This window comes from Vombatus ursinus, unplaced genomic scaffold (genome assembly GCF_900497805.2).
Source record: "Vombatus ursinus unplaced genomic scaffold, bare-nosed wombat genome assembly UNPS02014786.1, whole genome shotgun sequence".
Classification (NCBI taxonomy): domain Eukaryota; kingdom Metazoa; phylum Chordata; class Mammalia; order Diprotodontia; family Vombatidae; genus Vombatus; species Vombatus ursinus.
In genome coordinates this window covers 17379459-17395739 of record NW_020954564.1, presented here as the reverse complement: position 1 = coordinate 17395739, position 16281 = coordinate 17379459, and the positions used below count along the sequence as shown (strand labels likewise).

General features: G+C 34.4%; 1 non-coding gene across 1 annotated transcript; it reads left to right on the top strand.

Annotated features, from left to right (window-relative positions):
• Positions 1–2309: 2309 nt before the first annotated feature.
• LOC114047415 lies at positions 2310–2412 on the top strand. The gene has a single exon (XR_003569603.1). It is a non-coding gene; the product is annotated as a U6 spliceosomal RNA (small nuclear RNA).
• Positions 2413–16281: the final 13869 nt, after the last annotated feature.

Below are 16281 nucleotides of genomic sequence, written 5' to 3'. Positions count from 1 at the left end.
TCAAGTCAATCCCATTAATTGTATAGATGAGAAAATTAGAATCCAGAGAGAGGAAGTAATTTGACTACAGTCATATTGTTAATGACAGCCAGTAGTAGCCTTCTGATTTCCAATCTTTTCCTGTATACTAGCTACTCTTAGCATTTCATTTTTAGAATTGATGTATTTAAAGCTACTTTATAAAGCAGAGATTTATTTTGATGTGTTAGGAGTTTGGAGATAAATTATGCAACCTCAAAAAATTGATGTGCATAGCCCAGGGTCTTGCACATAGCAGGTACATGCTCAATAAGTGTTGATTTTTTTTTTTACAAACCATTCTAATGAATTTCATTAGAAGTGAATTATCTCCAAATCAAAATGTTATTCAGGGATATTTTTACTATAATCAATTAGGAGATCAATATTTCCTACATTTAACAACAGACATTTAAGTTGTTTTATTTGACTACAAGCTTAATTGTTTCTGATATTTCTCTCCTACAAGATGCTTATAATTTTAGCAAAATAAGTTTTTGTAATTTTGAATTTTATTTATGAATATGAAATTGGGGCAAATAATTGAATCAACTTTAAATCATGTTAACATAAAATATTTCCAAGACAGGCTAAGATGGGAAGCTTGCACTGGTAAGGAAAAATTCATTTTCATGATTTTCCAGTTCTTGCACGATTTCTTAATTAGGAAATACAATAATGATAACTTACATTCTTATAGCACTTTAAGGTTTACAAAATATTTTCCATCTGTGAGGTATGTGGTTCAATTATAATTATCCCTATTTGACAGATAAGAAAATTGAAAGTCAGAGACATTAAGTGATTTGCCCATGAAGATCACACAGATAATAAATGTAAGAACAGATATTCATGCTCAGTTCTCCTGCCTCCAGATCTAGTCCTCTTTTTACTGTCATAGTAAGTCTAAAGGAAGATAATTTTTTTTCCAGGCCTGCTATTGCAATTTAAAAATGAATCTCTTCCATAGTATTTGGAATATACATATTTTATGGTACTCCCTCATATTCAGCATTGTGCTATATTTATTTCTATGCATATGTTATCTCCCCCTCCCCACTAAATTGAAAATCCTTTATAGGAAGAACAAGGTTTTGTTCTTCACTGTATCACCCAAAATGGCCATTACAATCTTCTAAAGAGTATGAGCTCTTTGAGGGAATTGAATCTAGTGTTTTTGTGTCCATATCCCCAGCACCCTCCACATCACCTGGCACATAGTAGATGCTTAATAAATATTGGTCAATGAAATTTTTTTTATTGTAGATGTTTGGTGAATGAATATTATTCAGTATTAAATCTAGATGCTTATGAACTCTATCAATTCAGCGACATGGCATTTCTTACAATTGGCCTAATGATAAAATGCTAACTTCAGTAGGGAAATATTGCTCTCAAGATTTAAATGGGAATTTTTTTGTTTTTTCATGGATTGGTATGGCCAAAGAATTTATCACCTACTAAGCAAACCTACTGGTAATGAACTTCTCCCTGCTCAGCTAAGGTAGTCTTCAGAAAGCTGGCTCTGTCTGTCACCAATACTGTCACCAAAACACAATAAAGCATAGTCCTCAAGAGCTCAGAATCACCTCCATATCATGAAGAGACATCAGAGTAGGATTTTATGGAGGAACTTTGTGAATATTGACCCAAAAAAAGATCTAGAATCATCACTAAGCCCTAGTGAATTCTGAAAATAAAACTTTTGTAAAAGGTCACATGAATCTATGTTCTCAAGCATGATACAATTAGACATTATAATCTGTATTCCATGATATATTATAGATTCATAGAATGTTAAAGATGAAGAACATTAACATGATTCTTAGAAGAGACAGTAGTAAGCACCATGGATAGCACTTATAGAAAAAATCAGAGTGCTGTAGTTTCCTGGTTCAGCACTGGAGTGGTGGATAGCAGCAGAGTAGGGCTGTAATGCACTGTCCATACGCCTGCAGGGCAGTGAGTGAGTGATGCAGCAATGGTTAAGTATGTGATGAGGGCTTTCAGAGACAACTTTAGCTATATTTATAATTTTTTAATGATATGGCAAGACAGAAGGGAAAAGGGAAGAATCCCTAGCAATGAAGATATCTAAAAGAGAAAATTCCAAAAGAGTGGAATTTCTTTCCAAAAGAAAAAAAATCACAGATAGCACTAATACCAAAAATGGCAACCCAAAGGACATCAATAACTCCTGACTCCATGCCTACTTTCTTATCTTTATAAAATCTTTATGAAAATGGCCTGCACATGAAAAGCTGGTATCCTTAATAAAAGTGTGAAGATACTTGCTTTGACAGCACATATACTAAAATTGGAAAGATACAGACAAGATTAGTATGGCCCTGGCACAAAGATGACATGCAAATTTATGAAGCATTCCATATTTTTGGTAGGCCTCCAACTCTGTCACTCTGAATCTGCAAAGCCTTCCACCTAATTGACAGTGGCTGGCAACAGCAACTTTCTACTAGAGCTCCACCCAGGGACAAGTCTGCAGTTGTGTTGCCTAGACCCAAAATAAGATCTAGATCCTGGAAAATCCAGGAAGGCAGCAACCAAATCATCCTCTAGATCAGACAAATTAGGATCTGCTAATAACTTTCAGCTCTCTAGTTTGAAATGCCCTTGTGATCCTTGAAGAAAACACCACTCAGTTCCCAGAGAACTCAGGGTCCCAGATAATATAGACCAGTACCTTACAAGGCCCTGATATTTCTTCCAGAAGTTCAGAAAGCCTGACTCTAACACAAAGTTTAAATTGAGGAAGTAAAGCTAGAAGGATGACTTAACAAACAAAAAAAAACTCCCCAAATAAAGAGATATCATGATGCCAGGGATCCCCAAGACAGAAACCCAGAAGAAGAGAATAATCCCAGAATACCTACAAGTATGTTGAAAAACATGGCTTGGCCACAAAGTCAACTAGGATTCCTAGAAAAAAGAAACAAAAGTCTTGAAAATGATATTTTATTCTATTCACCTCCACAGAAAGAACTGGTGGAGTTTGAATGCGGATCAGAGCATACTATTTTTCACTTTATTTTTTTTCTGGTCTGTGTTTTCTTTTACAACATGACTAATATGGAAATATATTTTGCATGATCACAAATGTGTAACCTATATCAAATTGCTTAACATTTCAGGGGAGAGGGGAGGAAGGGAAGGAGGGAGAAAATTTGAAACTCAAAATTTTTTAAATGAATGTTAAAAATTGTTTTTACATGCAATTGGGAAAATAATTTTTAAAAAAAGAAAAGTATTTAAGTGAAATTAAAATGCTAGAGAAAAGAATTGAAAAACAAATGAGAGCTTTTGAAGAAGGGCTTGGAAGGTGAATAAAGTTTAGAACAAAGGGTTTGAAATCTTTCCCAAGAAACAAACATCTTGAGAGGGAGAGGAGCCAAGATCCAAACAACTTTAAAATAACAATTCAAATCAAATTTTGGAGTGGCAAAGCCAATAAAAAGGTCAAAGTGAGATATTTTTCTGGCCTAAGAAAACTTAGGATGTCAGCAGGAGAAGTTTTTGGCACCAGGTTGGAAGCTTGTCCAGAGCTCACACACTCCTTGGCAGCAACAATGACTACAACAGCAGCAGCTTTGGGAGATCTCAGCCCAGAGACAGTAAGGGAGTCAGACAACTGATCAGAAAGAGATTACAGGAGACCCTTTGCTGGAATTGGGTACAGCTGACACTGACTGGAAACTCAACAACCCATATGCAATTCTGGGTCATAGTTCCAGGGTGGAGAGGAGCACTACAGGTCTATTATAAGGGAGCAGAGGTCCTGGTTGCAGTTCCAAGGCAAAGAGAGTGCTAGTACTTGTGGCTGCAGGGGACCAGAGGCCCTTCCTGGGTAAAAACTAGAGCCCAGACCAGGAGAGCAGTGGCTACACCTCTCCCTGTATCACACCACCTTGAAAGCACCAAGAACTTGCATACCCCTGGAACTAGTTCTCAAAATAGAAGCACAAAAAAGCCTGAAGCTCCCCACTCACAAGTGAACAGAACCAAATTTTTAAAAAAATTTTAATTTATTTTATTTTTAATTTATGAAATAAAACAAGCATTTCCTTAACATGGTAAAATAAAAAAAGATTGCACACGAAACTTCAAATTTATTATGTATGACTTGCTATTCCTTTAAAGCATATATTTTGTATATAATATAATAATATTATATATTATCCTTTTTTCCCTTTTTTTCTTCCCTCCCCCCCCACCCTAGACATGGCTACCAGTTGACACAAATATGTGTGTGTATGTAAAATCATTCTATACATACTTCTATTTATCAGTTATTTCTCTGGATGTGGACAGTGTTTTCCTTCACAGGTCCTTTGTAGTTAATTTGGGTATTTATAATAGTCAAAATGACTTATTCATTCAAAGTTATTCTTAAGACAATATTTCTGTTAGTGTATACAATGATCCCCTGGTTCTGCTCATTTCACTCTTGATTATTTTGTGCAAGTCTACCCATGTTTTTCTAAAGTTAATGAGCTCATCATTTCTTATGACACAGTAGTATTTCATCATAATCATATACCACAACTTGTTCAGCCATTCCCCAATTGATGGGCATCCTCTCAATTTCCAGTTCCTTGCTACCACAAAGAGAACGGCTATAAATATCTTAGAAGGTATAGCTTCTTTTTTCTCCCTAATCATCTTTGGAAATAGATCTAGTAGTGGCGCTGCTGGGTCAAAAGGTATAGACAGTTTAATAACTCTTTGGGCATAATTCTAGATTGCTCTTTAAAATGGTTGGATCAGTTCACAGTTCCACCAACCATGAACTTGGGTCCCAATTTTTCCATAACCCTTCCAACATCTGTTGCTTTCCCCTTCAATCATTTTAGCCAATCTGATAGGTGTAAAATGATATCTCAAGGTTATTTTAATGTGCATTTCTCTAATCAATAATTATTTAGAGCATTTTATATGACTATAAATTGTTTTGATTTCTTCATCAGAAAAGTGTCTGTTCATATCCTTTGATCATTTATCAATTGGGGAATGACTCATATTCTAATAGACTTGACAAAGCTTTTTATATATTTGAGATAAAAGACTTTATCTGAGAAACTAAAAAATAAAAATTTTCCCCCAATTTTCTGCTTTCCTTCTGATCTTGGCTACATTTGTATACAAAACTTTATACAAAAACTTTATAATTTAATGTAATCAAAATGATCCATTTTATGCCTCCTGTGCTCTCTATCTCTTGTTTATTCATAAATTGTTCACTTAGCCATAAGTCTGATAAGTAATATGTTCCTCATTCTTCAAATTTTCTTGTCATATCTCTCTTTATGTCTAGATCATGTATCCATTTTGACCTTATCTTGGTAAATGTAAGATATTGGTTTATGCCCAATTTCTGCCATACTACTTTCCAGTTTTCCCAATAACTTTTACCAAATAATGAATTTAAGAATTTGTATCCCATATTCATATCTCAAAATCTTAAGTCTTTACATTTGTCAAATACAAGGTTACTATATTTATTTGCTGCTATAAATTGTATGTCTACTCTGTTTAATTGATCCATCTTTCTATTTCTCAGGCAATAGCAGGTAGTTTTAATATTACTGCCTTCTAATATAGTTTAAGGTCTGGTATTGCTAAATCTCCTTTCTTTGCATTTTTTTCATTATTTCCTTTGATATCCTTGACTTTTAATTCTTCCAAATGAATTTTGTTATCATTTATTCTAATTCAGTAAGATAATTTTTGGTAATTTAATTGGGATGACATTGAATATATAAATTAGTTTAGGTAAAATTATCATTTTTATTACATTGGCCCTATCTACCTATGAAAAATTAATATTTCTCCAATTATTTAAATCTGATTTTATTTATATAAAAAGGTTTTTTTAAATAATATTGTTTATATAGTTTCTGAGTTTGCCTTGGCAAGTGTACTCCCAGGTATTTTATAATATCTAGAGTTTTTTTTAATGAGATATCTCTTACTATCTCTTCTTGCAGGGTTTTGTTTGTGATATATAGGAATATTAATGATTTATGTGGATTTAGTTTATATCCTACTACTTTGCTAAAAAAAATTTTTTTTGCTAAAAACTCTTGTTATTTTGTAAGAGATAAACAAAACAAAAAGACATAGCCACCAAAAGTATTTGTTATTGTCATGATATTCTATACAAAATCTAAATGGAAGGTAGATTTCCTATAAATGGTGAAATTCATCAGATGTTTCTGTTTGGACATAACATGTTAATTTCATTGATGGTGAAATAATAAAGGGTCTCTCCAAGGAAAGTTCTCAAGAGAAAGAGCCCTAGTTATCCTTGCAGATGAATAAAAATGATAAACAGGTTATAGCACATTGTTAGTAATGATTTGTACATGAGAAGTGGTATGGACAATATTATCTGTAACATGCATGACCAAGAAGGGATGTGGGTCAGTAATGAGGGATACTAGATTGTCAGTCTGATGTTACAATAACATTATTTCTTCTTCATTATTTTTACCAATAAAATGATGTATTTTTAAAAACACAATCTCACTTCTTGATAATTCTCCTCTCTCAAAACAAACACCCAACAATTCCACCCATGTAACAAAAGTATGTGGCTTAGCAAAACAATGCATTAACCACATTCAATTCAATTTAACAGATCTTTATTGGACATCTACTATATGTCCCCTTCCCCAAATCAGGAATTCAGCATTATTACTCATTCTGTGACTGTATTGCATATCACCTCTCAGCTAGAAAGAAGGAGGTATGTTTTGCTAACAGTGCCCTGGAACCAAGACTGATTACTGCATTGATTTGAACTCTGATGTTTTTCAGTGTTTTCCTTTACAACATTTTGATCACTCTGCAAATTGTTCACTTTGGTATACCTCATTTATCATAAGTTTTACCAGGTTTCTCTGAAGTCTTCATATTTGACATTTCTTACATTACAATAATATTCCATTACATTCATATAACATTTTTCAGCCATTCCACAATTGAAAGACACTCTCCTTTGTTTCTGGGTTCTTTTTGTTGTTGTTGTTACCACAAAAGTGCAGCTATAACTTTGTACATATATGGGACATCTTCCTTAGCCTTGAACTTCCTTAGGGCTGTATTCCCAGTAGGGTATTGTGATGTATACAGTTTAGTAATTTTTCACTAAACTATTAAGAATAATTCCAAATTACCTTCCAGAATTGTTGGACCGAATCACACCTCCATCAACAGTTTATTAGTATGCCCTATCTTCTCACAGACCCTACAATATTTATCATACTCATCTTTTATTGTCTTTGTCTATCTGATGGGTGTGAACTAAAACTTCAGTGATGTTTTAATTAGCATTTCTCTTATTAGTGATTTAGAGCATTATTGCATATGGTTGAGCTCTTGGAAATTGTCTATATCCTTTGACTACTTATCTGTTAGTGAATGGCATTAGTTCTTATAGATTTGTATTTATATCTTATATAGCTTAGATATAGGACCTTCATCAGAAATATTAGTGTTAAGTATTTTCCCGCTGTTTAACAGGTTTTTCATTGTGACTACCTTGACTATGTTTATGAAAAAGCTTTTAAAATGTTATGTAATCAAAACTATCTTTTATGTTTTACAATGACCTTAAGCTCCTCATTTCCAACCATAATTGTGAAAGCTATCTCCTTACATTGTTCTCTTATTATTTTTTATACTACCCCTTACCCTGACAAGGCCTCAAGCTGTACCTGTAAGGACTTCCTACAAAGGACTAATCCAAAAGGGGTCACTTTTTTTGGTTTATTAATGTCTCCACATGGATTCTTCCAGGAATCTCTAAAGCAAAATTTGGGTCATAGGATCATAAGTTTAGAGCTGTAAGAGACCTAGAAGGCCATCTAGTCTGAACAGATAAGTCCAAACAGATAACATCTAGTCATTTTGCAGAAAGGGAAACAGAGGACCACAACAATTAAACGACTTGTCCAAGGTCATTAAGTGTCAGAGGTGGGATCTGAATATAAGTACTCTGACACCAGAGCCAATATGCTTTCCACTACTTGTTATTTGTTTGGGATTTTCCTAAAGCCCGATAAAAAGGCCTCCTCCCCCAAGGATGCTGAATATATAATAGAGGCGTTGGTATGGGACACCTTTTATTTCCTCTACAATAGAAATTACATAAGACACAAAGGACTCAAAGGCACACATGAAAAAGTACAGGATGCATTTGGGTAGCCCATAAGACATATTGTATTGCCCCCAGAAGGTAAAGACCCTTTCTGCGGCTACTGAACAGCTGGTTCATATTCATCTCAGATCTGCACTGAGACACTCACAGCAATTGTTATGGAAGACAGGCAAATTCCAGATCTCCTTGGTCCATATTTCATGGCTTCAGTCCTCTAGCTTCGGGGTGATCCTATCCACCATAATCTTTGCAAAGTTCTTGTGAAATTATTTTTCTGGGGATCTGGCATTCAACTCTGGAACTCTCCAACTTCAGATTATCCATGAAGTAACCCTCAAGACTGTAAATGTCCACCTTGAACTATTGCTATTTTTTTTATTTGTGCTTAGGAAAGGAAACAGAAAGGCAAAAGGCAGTCAGGTACTCAATGTACCAGAAACTAGAACCTCAAGCTCCCCTCTGACTGCTAAATGTATCTGCTTTAAGTCATCACTGCTGCTAGGGAGACAGGGGTGAGGGGATAAGAAACATCCTCCCTCCCATCTTAGCTGAACATATGAGAGAAAGAATGTGAAAAGGGCCCCAAAAGGAGAGAGAGATATTTCTATAACTCACTCTTATAGACCTCAGAGTGGGGAAATTTCTCTAACAAGAATCCAACCTTCTCAACACTCAGTGGCCAGTCACCATCAAGATAGGCCCCTTCACTGGGGATCAGTCGGGTATTCATTCATTACATGCTCACAGCAATGAGTCAGTGCACAGGTCGCCAAGCAAGAGACCCATGGGCACATCCAGCTCCATGACAGGTACCTCCTTCTGACAAAAGTCTATGACCTATAATCTCATCAAGTGGGCTTGGGGGAATTATCAAATGGAGCAGAGTTTCTCTTGATCACTCTTGCTACAGAAGTGACCTTTTATATTTAGGTCATGCATCCATTTTGAGATTATTGTAATTTATGGTAAAAGATGCTGAGCTGAAACTAATTTCTGCCAGACTTCTCTCCAGTTTTCCCAACAGTTCTTGTCAAATAAGACCTTTCCCAATAATTTGCGTATATTCATGGGTTTATTGAACATTATATTTGACTGTTTCTAAGTCTGACTAGATCTGTTCCTTTGAACATTTCTACTTCTAACTGATAACAAATACTTTTGGTAATTACTTTATAATACTATTTGAGATCTGATAATGTTAGGGTCCCTTTCATTTGTCCATGCTTTTTAATTGTCTCACTTGAGATCCTTGGCCTTTTGTTCATCTTGATGAGTTTTATTGCTTTTATTCTACATTATTATAGTAATAAAGTATTCCCTTAGTAGTATGATTGGTATGGTACAGATACATAAATTAATTTAGGTAGTATCATTGTGTTTATCATATTGACACAATCCAGCCAAGAGATAATTTTCTGTAGATTATTTGTGGAAGAATATGAAATAGAATTGCACAGGAAAAGAAAGCATGGGTGGGTTGTGATGTGCATCAGTGGAGGAAAATTGTGGGAAGATAGTGGTGTATTAAGACATAGAGGAGATCAAACCACCTACAAACACTCCCAGAAAAGCTCTAAAAATGCACCAGAAGGAATAATGATAAAAAAGAACAGCTGTAAGCTCCTTCATCCAGTCCAGAACTACACAAGAAGACATAGAGAAGAGATAATCCTAAGTAGTCAGAAGCCAAAGCATGAACCATAACCAGGAAACAAGACTAGCCCAGGTAACACAGGACACCTAGCACCTAGGCAGCTCAGTGGCTAGTAAATCTGATAAAGGCACTAAAGGAGACAGGGCTATCTCAGCATTCAAGCATGTCAGTACCCACCAATCAGGCAGCCCCAGTGGAGGCAAAGCATAAGGCAGGCCCAGCCAGCACCTAGGCGGCACATTCGGAGAATCCAGACGTTCAAAAATAAGAGCTACAAAATACAACATTAAAAGAAACAATAGCTAGAGATGTAAGAAACTTGGAAGCCAATTAGTACAACTCCCTCATTTTACAAATAAAGAAACTGAGGCATAGAGAGATTAAATGACTTGCTCATCATCACATAGCTGGAGTCAGAGGCAAGATTCAAACACAAATTTTATTGACTCCATATCTAGCTGTCTCTCTGCTACACCCTCTATTGTAAGTATCTATATGTTGCACCCCTCACTCTGGAATGACCATCTCAGCTCTCTATTTTCTATTGGTACCTTAGAGAGTAACTATCCTAGATCTAAGGTACTCTGTGTGTCTGCATTGCTATAACTTGTAAGCCCCTATTATTGAATTCTCCTTTAATTAAATAATAATTTAATTAATTTCAGCTAGTTGCCACAATTTGCTAAAGAAAAACCATCTATTAAAATGTATTCAATGGGGGCAGCTAGGTGGCGCAGTGGATAGAACACCAGCCCTGGATTCAGGAGGACCTGAGTTCAAATCCGGCCTCAGACACATAACACTTACAAGCTGTGTGACCCTGGCCAAGTCACTTAACCCCACTGCCTAGCTAAAAAAAAAAAAATATATATATATATATTCAATGAACAGCAGTTACAAAATATATCCCCAAAAGCCACAGTCGCTCAAAAATATACATCAGTGGGAAAATTAGGTATACACATAGGCCACACTCATATAGAGGCACATACAAGGCCCCAACATCTTTTCTGCTAATATCTTTGCCTTGTTCCCCTGAGTGTAGTGTCTCTTAAGGTCACGTTAGTCCACTTCAAGATGCTACTGTTGATAGGCCAAGGATGGGGCAGAAATCTCACTTCCCACTAGAATCTAGAAGAGGAGCAAAGGGGACAGTGAAGGGCAATTCCCTTTTAAAAAGTGAGTTCTTCCAGGAGAACATTGTACATAGTAACAGCAATATTGTGCAATGATCAACTGATTGACTTAGCTCTTCTCAGCAATACAATGATTTAAGACAATTCCAAAAGACTTATGGTGGAAAATGCTGTCCAAAACCAGAGAAAGAACTGGCGGAATCTGAATACAGATCAAAGCATACTATATTCACTTTATTTTTTTCATAGTTGTTTTTTCCTTTTGTTCTGTTTTTTTCTTTTACAACATGACTAATATGGAAATGTATTTTACATGATTGCACATATCTAACCTATATCAAATTATTTACTGTCTTAGGGAGGAGGGAGAGGAAGGAGGGAGAAAATTTAGATCCCAAAATGTTATTTTAAAAATTAATGTTAAAAAATAAAGTGTATTCTTCCTCCATAATTGGCTCTCTTCTTGCTGTCAGAGATTCTTTCTGTCTTGTCTATATGAAATGACTCTTCTCTGGAATGATTCCTTAGATAGAATATCTGCAGAGCTAGGTAGCTTTCTATAAACCATGAATTACATGATCAGTCTTTAAACTAGTTAATAGCCAACAACTCTATATTTACATAAAAGTAATGGTGGGATTTCATCATTCTTCCTAAAAGAGCATTGGATTTTGTTAAGAAAATAATTAAAATTACCATACAGTTTAAGGATTCAGAAAGTCTATTATTAGTCATATGCTCCAAAGAAATCAATCATAAAAGAAAGGCCATATATGCACAAAAATATTTATTGTAGCACTTTTCAAAGTAGGAAAAACTAGAAATAAAATACCCATAAATCAGAGAACAGTTAAACAAGTTGTGGTATAGGAATGTAATATAGTATTACTGTGCTATAAAGCTAGAGAAGCCTGCGAAAATTTTTGAGCTGATGCAAAGAGGAGTATGGAGGAGCAGGAAAACAATATATCCAATGAATATATAGAAATATAAATTAAAAAAACAGCATCACCAAAACAATTGAAACAGAATGCAATAAAAATTTAATAACCAAGAGTGGTCTCAAAAATATGAGAAGGTACCCCCATTCCCTTCTTTGCAGAGTAAAGGAATTATAGTTATGGAACACTACAAATAATGTCACACTTTTTTGATGTGTCTGTTAATTTTGCTGAAAAATTTTTTTCCTTTTCTTTTCTTATTTGTTATGCATGGAAGGAAAATCCTGAGCTCTGCATTATGAGCACATGTCTGGCAGAGATGAATTTATTCATTAAATTATTCTAATTTTAAGCTTTGCTCCTTAGAAAGAAAGTGAAATCCAAGACAAAGAAAATGAAAAAGAGAGAGAGAGAGAAAGAGAGAGAGAGAGAGAGATTCATCCTGTCTTTGAAAAGTTGTCTCTGCCACAAGCTATTTTCTTTTTTTTCTTTTTTTTTTAAGGAGGGTATTTACTACTCGTTTTTTATTAATTAATTTGAATGTAATTTGTTTCCTTTGTAATACTATATATTTTATTTTATGTATTTAAACACATTTTATGAGAGAGGGACCATAGGTTTCATGAGACAGCCAAAGAGGTCTATGACAATCTCTACCTTCCAACAGCAGCTCTATGTGGTTTCTATTCTACTGAACATCATGCCCTGCCCAGAATAAACTGATTGCTTGAGATCTCATAAACATACTGTTTGAGATACTCAATACCTTCTCAGTTCCTTTAGCCTCAGTCTTCCCTCTCATTAGAGGGTTTGAGGGTAGAGCAAAATGTCTGGGGTCTGAATTTTCCTGGTAATTCTTATCTCCATCACAGATGTTGCTTGCTGATGTTTTTAGACACTATTTATTATTTTAAGGAAAGCTCCATTTGTTTCTATGTTTTTTAGTGTTTTTTTAAAGAGGAATGAGTGTTTTATTTTGTTAGAACATTTTTTCTGCATCTATTAAGATAATAATATGATTTGTTGGCTTTATTATTAATATGGTCAATTATGCTAATACTTTTCCTAATATTGAACCAGCCCTGCATTCCTGGTATAAATCCCACCTGGTCATAGTGTATCATCTTTATGATATATTACTGTAATCTCCTTGCTAGTGTTTTATTTAAGATTTTTTGCATTAATATTCATTAGTGAAATTGGTCTATAGTTTTCTTTCTCTGTTTTTGCTCTTCTTGGTTTACCTATCAGCACCATATTTGTGTTGTAAAAAGAATTTGAGAGGAATTGTTCTTTGCTTATTTTCCCAAATAATTTATATAGTACTGGAATTAGCTGTTCTTTAAATGTTTGGTAGAATTCACTTGTGACTCTAACTGATACTGAGGATTTTTGCTTAGAGGGCTCATTGATGGCTTGTTCAATGTCTTTTTTTGAAGATAGGGTTATTTAAGTATTCTATTTCTTTTTCTGTTAATCTGAGCAATTTATATTTTTTGAAATATTTATCCATTCCACTTAGATTGTTAGATTTATTGGCATATAACTGAACAAAATAGCTCCTAATAATTGCTTAAATTTCATCTTCATTTGGTGGTACATTCATCCTTTTCATTTTTGATACTGGTAATGTGGTTTTCTTCTTTCTTTTTTTAAATCAAATTTTAAAATGACTTATCTATTTTATTGGGGTTTTTCCCCATAAAACCAGCTCCTAGTTTCATTAGTTCAATGTTTTCCTTACTTTCAATTTTGTTAATCTCTCCTTTGATTTTCTGGATTTCCAATAGGATGTTTTGCTGAGGATTTTTAATTTGTTCCTTTTTCTAGTTTTTTACTTGTATGCTCAATTCATTGACATGCTTTTTCTCTGTTTTATTGATGTAACTGGTTAGAGATACACATTTTCCCCTAAGTACTGCTTTGGTTGCATCCCATAAATTTTTATATGTTTTCTCATTTGTTGTCATTCTCTTTAATGAAATTATTGATTGCTTCTATGATTTGTTCTTTGACCCATTCATTATTTAAGATTAGATTATTTTGCAGGGGAAGGTGGCCTAGCCATTTCAGATCTTAAATTGTATTATAAAGCAGCAATCATCAAAACTGCTTGCTACTGGCTAACAAATAGAGTGGTGGATCAGTGGAACAGGTTAAGTATACAAGACACAGTAGTCAATGACCATAGTAATCTGTTATTTGATAAACCCAAAGACTCCAGTTTCTGGGGTAAGAACTCACTCTTTGACAAAAACTGCTGGGAAAACTGGAAAAGAGTATGGCAGAAACTAGGCATAGATCAAAATATCACATCATATACCAAAATAAAGTCAAAATGGGTTCATGATTTAGATATAAAGGCTGATACTGTAAGCAAACTGGGAGAGCAAGGAATAGTTTAACTATCAGATTTATGGAGAACAGAAGAATTCATGACCAAACAGGAGATAGAGAACATTATGAAAAGCAAAATGGATAACTTTGATTACATTAAATTGAAAAGTTTTTGCAGAAATGAAGCCAATGCAACCAAGATTAGAAGGAAGGTAGAAAATTGGGAAAGAATTTTTACAACCAGTGTCTCTGATAAGGGCCTCATTTTTAAAATATATAGAGAATTAAATGAAATTTATAAGGATACAAGTCATTCCTCAATTGACAAATGGTCAACAGATATGAACAGGCAGTTCTCAGATGAAGAAATTAAAGTCATCTATAGTCATATGAATAAATGCTCTAAATCACTATTGATTAGAGAAATGCAAATCAAAACAACTCTGAGGTACCACATCACACCTATCAGATTGGCCAATATGACAAAACAGGGAAATGATAAATGTTGGAGAAGATGTGGGAAAATTGGAACAGTAATGCATTGTTGGTGGAGGTGTGAAATGATCCAACCATTTTGGAGAGCAATTTGGAACTATGCTCAAAGGGCTATTAAAAATGTGCATACCCTTTGACCCAGCAATAGTACTTCTAGGGCTATATCCCAGAGAGATGATGCAAATGGGAAAGGGAACTACATGTACAAAAATATTTATAAAAGTTCTTTTTCTGGTGGCAAAGAATTGGAAATTGAGAGGATGGCCATTAATTGGGGAATGAGTGAACAAGTTGTGGTATATGAATGTAATGGAATACTATTGTGCTATAAGAAATGATGAACAAGCTGACTTCAGAAAAACCCGGAAATACTTGCAGGGTTTGATGCTGAGTGAAATAAACAGAATCAGGAGAACATTGTACATAGTAACAGCCACATTGGGCCATGACTAATATTGATAGACTCAACCCTTCTCAACAATACAAGGATCTAAGACATCTCCAAAGGCCTCATGTTAGAAAATGCTATCCACATCCAAAGAAAGAACTATGGAGTTTGAATGCAGATCAAAGAATACTATTTGCTATTTTTTTTTCTTCTGTTGTGTTTTGTTTCCTCTTTCTGGTGGTTTGTCCTATGGGTTCTAATTCTTACAACATCACTAATGTAAAAATATTTTAATAGGAATATATATATATATATATACATGTATAGCCTATATCAGATTGCATGCCATCTTGGGGAGGGAGATGGGGAGGGAGAGGGAGAAAAATTTTAAACTCAAAAGCTTATAGAAGTGATAGCTGAGAATTCAAAATAAATTAGTTAAAAATTAAAAAAAAATTTTAAAAATATTAGATTATTTAGTTTGCAATTAATTTTTAATCTATGTTCCCATGGCTCTTTACTGAATGTAATTTTATTATGATCTAAAATAGATGGATTTAATATTTCTATTTTTCTCACTTGGTTGTGAGGGTTTAGTGCCCTAATACATGGTCAATTTTTGTATAGGTTCCATGTACCACTGAGAAAAAGGTGTATTCCTTTCTATTCCCATTCCATTTAATTTATCCCATTCGACCTCTCCCTTTCCCCTTCTCCCGTGCATTCCACTTTTTCACCCCTTAATTTTACTTTTAGATAACTATCCTATCATGTTCGAGTCATATCTGTGCCCTCTGTCTTTCTAACTGCTCTAATAATGAGAAAGTTCTTAGAAGTTACAAGTATCATCTTCTCATGTAGGATATAAACAGTTTACTCTTATTGAATCCCTTATGATTTCTTTTTCTTGTTTACCTTTTCATGCTTCTCTTGAGTCTTGTGTTTGAATGTCAAATTTTCTATTCAGCTCTGGTCTTTTCATCAGGAATGTTTGAAAGTCCTCTATTTTATTAAATATCCATTTTCCCCAGAAGGATTATACTCAGTTTTGCTGGATAGGTTATCCTTTGCCCTCCAGAATAGCATATTCCAAACCCTCTGCTCCTTTAATGTAGAAGCTTCTAAATCTTGTGTTA